The following is an 8347-nucleotide window of genomic DNA, read 5'->3' as shown; positions in this document are numbered from 1 at the left end:
AAGGAGCCATGGTAAACGACTTCTATGGAAGTCAAAGGCCCCATAGCAGGGGCCCTCGTGATCAAGGGCCCTCTAATGGTATGCCCTGCTCTTCTCTAGGGCCCCCTGGTAGGGGCTCTCATAACCAGGGCCCTCTAAAAATATGCCCCCCTCTTTCCTAGGACCCCTAATAGCCAGAAGTCGAAGTCAGAGCAGTGCCACAACGCCTCATCCATTTTCATAAGGGGCCCAAAAGCATGGCTAGGGCCCCAAGAGGCCCTGGGGTCAAAGTCCCTAATAGTCAGAGGATCCTTAAAATGGAGGGCCCTCGGAAATAAAAATATATTGTATCATAAATGTTGATAGGCATTGCAAAATGTTTTGGGCCAGGGCCCCCCGGGGCCCCCTGACCTCAAGGGCCCCTGGGCGCTGGCCCCACTGGGTAATCCAGCCATGCTTATAGCTTGTTCTATTAAATCTGCGTTACACAGTTGTTGGCATTTCTTCAATTGATTCCCTGTGCATCTCTCTGCTTTGCAGATAGATCAGAGTCTTCTTCTATAATGCTTAATGACACTGAAGAACTCATGGCAGGGAATCTGAGACAGGATTTTTTTCCCTTTGCTGAAAGAATAGCTCCGAGAGTCTTCTTCTATTATGCTTCATATTTAAAGGTCACATGTTGGCTCTCCTTTTTGCTCATCTCACAGGTTTTTAATGGGGGTTAGGTTATCTGTGGTTTCACATGTTATGGTTATGTAGGTAGTGGCATTAGAGAGATGTTCTGAGTCCAAGATCTAACTTTTGTCCACATCTGGACACTCAAACCATTCCTCTTATTGTACAACCCCAAATCAGAAAAAGTTGGGACAGTATGGTAAATGCAAATAATAATAAAAAAAACATTTCTTACATTTACTTTGACTTTTTTATTTGATTGCAGACAGGATGAACCTGAGATATTTCATGTTTTGTCTGGTCAACTTCATTTTATTATTTTATTAATAAACATCCATTCCTGCATTTCAGGCCTGCAACACAATCCAAAAAATGGGACAGTAAAGCATTTACCACTTTGTAATGTTGCCATTCCTTTTTACCACACTTTACAGACGTTTTGGCACTGAGGATACCAAGTGATTTAGTGTTTCAGGTTTTATTTTGTCCCATTCTTCCTGCAAACATGTCTTAAGATGTGCAACAGTACAGGGTCGTCGGTGTCACATTTTTCGTTTCAAAATTCTCCACACACTCTCTGTTGGGGACAGGTCAGGACTGCAGACAGGCCATTTTTCCCAAAAATGCTGATTCATCTAGTGCTTGACAAAGGTTTGCCAAAGTAATTCCTTGCCCATGTGGTTATATCAGCTATTGTTGAGTCATTTATCCTTGAATCATTTAATGATATTATGCACTGTAGAGGGAGAAATATGCAAATCCCTTCCAATCTTTCTTTGAAATACACTGTTTTTAAACATTTCAATCATTTTCTCACACATTTGTTGACAAACTGGAGATCCTCTGATCATCTTTGCTCATCAGAGACTCAGCCTTTCCTGGATGCTGTTTTTGTACCAAACCATGATTACAATCACCTGTTGACATCACCTGTCTGGAATCACATCATTATTTAGTTTTTTCGCCTCAATACTAGCCCTAAATTGCCCCCGTCCCAACTTTTTTTGGAATGTGTGCTGCCTGAAATGCAGAAATGGATGTTTATTAATAAATGAAACTGAGCAGACAAAACATGAAATATCTTGGGTTCAAACTGTCTGCAATCAAATAAAAGTCAAAGTAAATGTAAGGAACACTACATTTTTATTTTATTTGCATTTTCCATACTGTCCCAACTTTTTCTGATTTGGGGTTATACATGAAGTCAGTATAGACATACACTGTAAGGACAAAAATATTGGGACACAGCTCTTAATCATTGGATTTTGGTGTTTTATTCAGTCCAGTTGGTGCAGGTCCTAGCCATACAGTCTGCCTTATGAACATTTGTTCATGAATGAACATGTGTGAAAAATTAGGTCATGCTAAAGAGCTCACTGAATTTAAGATTCATCCCGATATTCTACAATCAACTGTGAGCAGTAATATTGAAAAGTTGAAGCTTTTAGTCAGACTGAATGTTAGGACTGAATGGAAAATGCAAATAAAGAATGCAGTGTTTCGTAAATGTACTTTGACTTTTATTTTATTGCAGACAGTATGTTGACAGACAGTCATATTTTGTCTGGTCAACATCATTTCACTTGATAACATATACATTCATTCTTGCATTTCAAAACAAGCTGAAACATAATAACCTGCCACAACCTGCCATAAGTTTCCACTGCATTTCAGATCCAAGATGAGCTCGGGCCCTGAGAACTTGGTGACATTTCTGCATAGAACTGATTTATGGCTTTTTAATTGCATAATAGTTTCAGGTTGCAGCAGATTACTATATACACTATCCTAGGTGTGTGTACCTTATATGAGTGTAGTGCATGTTTGGCCCACTTGCAGTCTAAGCCATTTCCAGCCAATGTTCCCTCTAATTTTTCATGTGTCTGAGCAAACACACAAACTCCCTGAGCGGTCCCTTGGACCACTGTGAGCAACATCAGATGTGTGCACTGTGGTCACACCAGCATCGCATCTATCCAAGTTACATGGTTTATTAAAAGAATCAAATTTCAGCATTTACATTTCTGTTAGAATACTTTTCATTAAGTGCTTTAGCCCACTTACAATAAAAATTAAAAAAATCTTGTTCATGACCTGTGTAGTATGTTAACGCTATTGGAAGTATAAATATTTAATTTTAAATATGGCAAAACATGAACTGCCGACCAAACCAAGCCAACTATAAACTCCAATTTTGAAAACACACTGAATATTTTTATTATAAGGCACTGACTTCCAGTGTGTGAAGCTGAAACATAAAACCATCACACGTTCCATACATTAACACATGTTGTTAGGGGAAACAGTTGAATATGGTGTGTTCATTTGTTACACACAGGAGGGAGACTGCATATTACATCAAGGCTACAAAACAAACAATCTATGGCTAACAACATGTGTTAATGTATGGAACGTGTGATGGTTTTATGTTTCAGTACGGAACTGTTAGAGCGACGCACACACAGATGTATGCGGGTTGTCATAGTAATGTTTATACACACGTTAATGTTCGCTACTGTTGTAGATGTAATAAATATAAAATAAGCAAGTACAATGCTTTAATCGTCCATTCTGTTTATTGACGCGATAGTCAAGAAAGTAAACAGAGTAAACAATATTCAACTGTTTCAACCTTTTTAAGTCGTGGCCACGACTTAGAGTGGGAATGGAATGAGATCGTGGCCACGGCGTTATTAAGGCGTGGGAACGCGTTAAGTAAGTCGTGGCCACGCGTTATTTTTTTAGGGGATGTCACCTTAGGGGCTCCGTACAGAATTGTGTTTATTTTATTTTCAATTCAGGTTGGATTTTTTTTGTGCACGTTTGGCTTTTTTTGTGCGCGGAGACCGTGTCAGCAGTGAGCAATTGCGCACGCGCGCAGATTAGAGGGAATGGAAGCTGCGCCCGGAATCGCATACTTCCATACTCAATAGTACGCGAAATGAGGACGCGAGAGTATGTTCGAATACATAGTATACATAAAGAGGTACGCGAGAAGTACCCGGATGACCTACTTCTTGGGCAGCCATGTTTGAGTATGCAAACGATGCACACTTGCGGTCCGCTAATGTATCCCATAATGCAGCCGGAGCTGCGTAGGCGATAGAAGCGGAATAAGAAACAAGAAAGACAGCGGAAAACGGAGTCCTCCGTTCACAAGTGTAAGTAAGATAAATAAAATAAATTTTTTTAAAGACAAATAAATAACAAAAACACGATAAATATCCAAAATTTTGGCGAGTGGGGTTTGTAATGAGTCTGTAACTATGGTGATATTACGTCATCACGTCCCCACGTCATCGCTTGACGTTGGTAAGATGGCGGATGTAGTACGTAGCGGTGTTGTGTGCATACTGCATACTTCTGTACTGAAAGTATGTACTTTTTTACCGGCCGAGTAGTGCATACTTCCTCCAATCTAGTACGTACTCTCTAAGTATGCGATTTCGGACGCAGCTATTGTTTTCAACCACTACATAATCTCTTTCACACAACCTGACTTCCTGCAACACACAGTTTTAAGTTTATTTTATTTGAATTATGTAGCAATGCCTCTGGTGAACTGTTAAAAACTAGTAAAAAAATAGAAATCTGTTAAAGCTGGTCCCACATCCTTACTAGTTAGAACAATTTAGGCCATCATCCAAAACATTTAAATTCATTAATAACCAAAACTTGAAGACTGTGGTTTGCCAGATTCCTTTTTTATGAGATTACTTAATTTTGAGGTTGCACTTATATTTCAGTTAAACAAACAGTATCAAATTAGTTTTCCATAAAAGAGTCTGGAGGATAAATGAGATTACCAACAGTTACTTGCCTAGATAGAGAATAAGATTTGTATCCACCAAGGTAGAGAACCAGGATGGATGGTTTCACAAGGAACAGTGAATGTTGCATCGCATAAACACAGTGTAGGGTTTTGTAGGGAGTGTAGGGTGTACACAGCATTTGCTAGTCCAAGGCAGGTACTGACCTGAAGTTTATTATGTGTATAATTAGTATACTAGACACCCACTGGTTGGATCGGAAAGAAAAGCCAATTTTTATTCACTTTAGTGTGAGGATTCAAAAATATGATTAACACTTTAAGATTGAAATTAACTGATTGATGAAAAAAAAACAAAAAACTTGCTACTGAAAATTTTACATTTATTTATTTGGATTTTGAAGTCATGTTTTACACACTTTGGTTACATTCATGACAGAAACAGTAGTTACTCGTTACACAAGGTTCATCAGTTCACAAGTTCAATGTCAAACACAGTCATAGACAATTTAGTATCTCCACTTAACCTGACTGCATGTCTTTGGACTGTGGGAGGAAACCCATGCAGACACAGTGAGAACATGCAAACTACACAGAAAAGACTATTTGCAAAAATTAATTAGTTGCTCAGATGCTTCTGTTTTGTAGACTGGATTTTATGAACTCTTTCTCTGACCAGGGTGTATAAGTCAGGGTAAACTAACAAGCAGCTGTATAATGTAAACCTCCTACTGCAGCACATCCACCTGGCAACACACCAGCAACCAGCACAGGTGATTCATCTCGAAGAGTAACACCAAGACCCATTTTTCAGAAAAAAGACAAAGGCGACGATGCATCAGTGTGTGGTGTGTAAGTAGATGTAACATTAACTTATTTCGAACAAATACAACGCAGTCTTTGATGGGAATTAGAACAGAAGAGAGTTTTACTCCAAATATAATTCCATAAAAATACCTCCAAAAAGAGTTCTGCACGATAGCAGTAAATGTAGTCAAAGCATTTCTATTTTTTGCACAATTTGAGGGCTCGAAAAAGTCCAAGGTGGCACATCTTCAGGGGAAGTATCACACATCGTTATCCAGACTGGAAGCTTACTTACTCATTTACACATGAATAACAGGCACCTGTTTCTCCTGTTTGGTCGACACTGGACTTGCACAACATTACCAAATCTGTCCAATTCTATTATAATCCTCTTAAACAGTCAAGATTTACCATCCCACCTTTACTTACTGTTTTTGTGACCAGTGATTACCTATAAATATTTACTCTCGTGTATAAACACAGTCATGGACAATTTTGTATCTCCAGTTCACCTCACTTGCATGTTTTTGGACTGTGGGAGGAAACCGGAGCTCCCGGAGGAAACCCACACAGACACAAGGAGAACATGCAAACCACACAGAAAGGACCCAGACCCCCCACCTGGGGATCGAACCCAGGACCTTCTTGCTGTGTGACAACAATGCTACCCACTGAGTCACCGTGCTGCCCTCTGCCAGTATGGAGCTTGGCTAGTCAAAATTTGTGGGTGTGAATTTATTTATTTGTTAGGATCTAACATCATGTGTTACACACTTTGGTTATATTCCTGACAGAAAGGATAGTTACTTGTTACACAAGATTCATCAGTTCAAGTCTTTAATATCAAACACAGTCATGGACAATTTTGCATCTCCAGTTAACCTGACTGCATGTCTTTGGACTGTGGAAGGAAACCAGAGCTCTTGGAGGAAACCCACACAGACACGAGGAGAACATGCAAACTCCACACAGAAAGAACCCGGACCGCCCCACCTGAGGTCGAACCCAGGACCTTTTTGCTGTGAGGCAACAGTGCTATCCACCGAACTAGTGCTGCCCATGGGTGTAAATAAGCAAGTCTTGCCAGCCAATAAACTTAAGCTCTATGCAGGATTAATTTCTGCTCTGTCCAGTTTCCCAGTGTAAAGCAGTTCAAAATAAATGACAGCAAGTGATTTAGCTCTTTTCACTAGCTAAGTTCGTGTCAAATAAATAGACAGCATACATTTAAAATGAATGTCCAGATTTAGTCCTCTTTAGCTAGCTAACCATTACCATATATTCAAATATTTGCCTAACTGCAACAATATTACACCTGCAACAACAATAGTGTTTAGACTTTGTCATAAAGAATGGATGCATGATACCATCAATGCAAAAATTGTACTTTTAATACAAAGAAAGAATAAAGAGAAAACATCACATTTTCTACTAGTGGTAAAATACTTTATAGTTCATATTTTATACATAAACAAATACAAAGTGATAACCTAGATTTATTTCTCTGATCTGTTAACAATCCTTTTATATAATGCATCACAAGTGTAAGACTTGCCCAACTTTAAAGAAATATAATGCATTTATAGAAAAAAAGTTGCATACTCAGTACATTCATTTGAATAAATGAAGATAAAATGTACCAGTATAGAGATTTGCACCTATTAACATTTCATTTAAATATAAACAAAATCTATAATCGTTAATTGACGGTGAAAAACAACAATTCACATTTCATTGTCAAATGCACACAATCAGGGCCGGCGCTAGGGGGGGGGCTGAGGGGGGCATTGCCCCCCCAAATTGTGTCTTTGCCCCCCCAAGCACAATGCAAGCAACGGCTATTTTTAAAATTATCTCTGAACCAATCACAAAAATGCATTTTGTTTTACAGTGTGAAGATATTTCCTTGCTTATTCCTGATTGGCTCTTTGAGTCATATAAAATGAAATACAATTAGATAATCTTTTTTCTCCATTTACATAATCAACATGTATTTTTTAATCATTGGGTTTTAAGTTTAAGTTCGAAAACATGCATTTTTATTTCTTTACCTCATACATCACTTTAAGCCAGTATCAATAGCTTGGCTGTCATCATTCATGCACAAATCAAGCCTTGAATATATTTCTGGCTTCAAAAACATGACTATCAACATGCCCTCTCATTAGGTTTTACTGCCCCCCCAAGCAAAGCAGTCCAGAACCGGGGCTGCACACAATGCACTATAAAATGCCAGAAATGTGAAAAATTACCTTTCACAAAACTTTGGAGTCAAGTTGCACGTTAAATAGAATATTATAAAGAATGTGCTGGAAATACAAAATTATTTTGTGCTGAAAAGATTTGACTGTGTTACAGCTCTATACCAGGGCTGTAAGTTTCAAGTGGTTTTATAAATGCAAAACTAGAACAGCTGAGAGTTTATCAACTGTATTCAGATGTAAAAAGTTTATTCAAAGATAATATGATCTGCCTTAAAATGTCACCAGAAATACAGCCCCAAATCATAAAAAGGAGGATAGTATGGAAAATGCAAATAAATTAAAAATGCAGTGTTCCTTACATTTACTTTAATTTGATTGCAGACAGTTTGAACCCAAGATATTTCATGTTTTGTCTGCTCAACTTCTTGTTAATATACCTCCATTCCTGCAACACATTCCAAAAAAAGTTGGGACAGGGGCAATTAAGCGCTTGTAATGAGGTGAAAAAACTAAATAATAATGTGATTCCAAACAGGTGATTGTAATCATGGTTTGGTACAAAAACAACATCCAGGAAAGGCTGAGTCTTTAAAGAGCAAAGATGATAAAAGGATCTCCAGTTTATCAACAAATGCATGAGAAAATTATTGAAATGTTTAAAAACAATGTACCTCACAGATTGGAAGGGATTTGTATATTTCTCCCTCTATAGTGCAGATCATTAAACGATTCACGGAATCAGGAGGAATTTTAGTGTGCAAAGGCCAAGGGTGCAAGCTTAAGCTGTAATCTTCGATCCCTCAGATGGCACTGCATCAAGAACCGCCACTCAACAATTATGATATAACCACATGGGTGAGGGATTACTTTGGCAAACCTTTGTCAAGCAGTACAATACAGAGTTACATGC

The sequence above is a fragment of the Trichomycterus rosablanca genome, chromosome 9 (assembly GCF_030014385.1).
Source record: "Trichomycterus rosablanca isolate fTriRos1 chromosome 9, fTriRos1.hap1, whole genome shotgun sequence".
Classification (NCBI taxonomy): domain Eukaryota; kingdom Metazoa; phylum Chordata; class Actinopteri; order Siluriformes; family Trichomycteridae; genus Trichomycterus; species Trichomycterus rosablanca.
The sequence above is the reverse complement of the archived record's forward strand: the minus strand, read 5'-3'. Positions refer to the sequence as shown.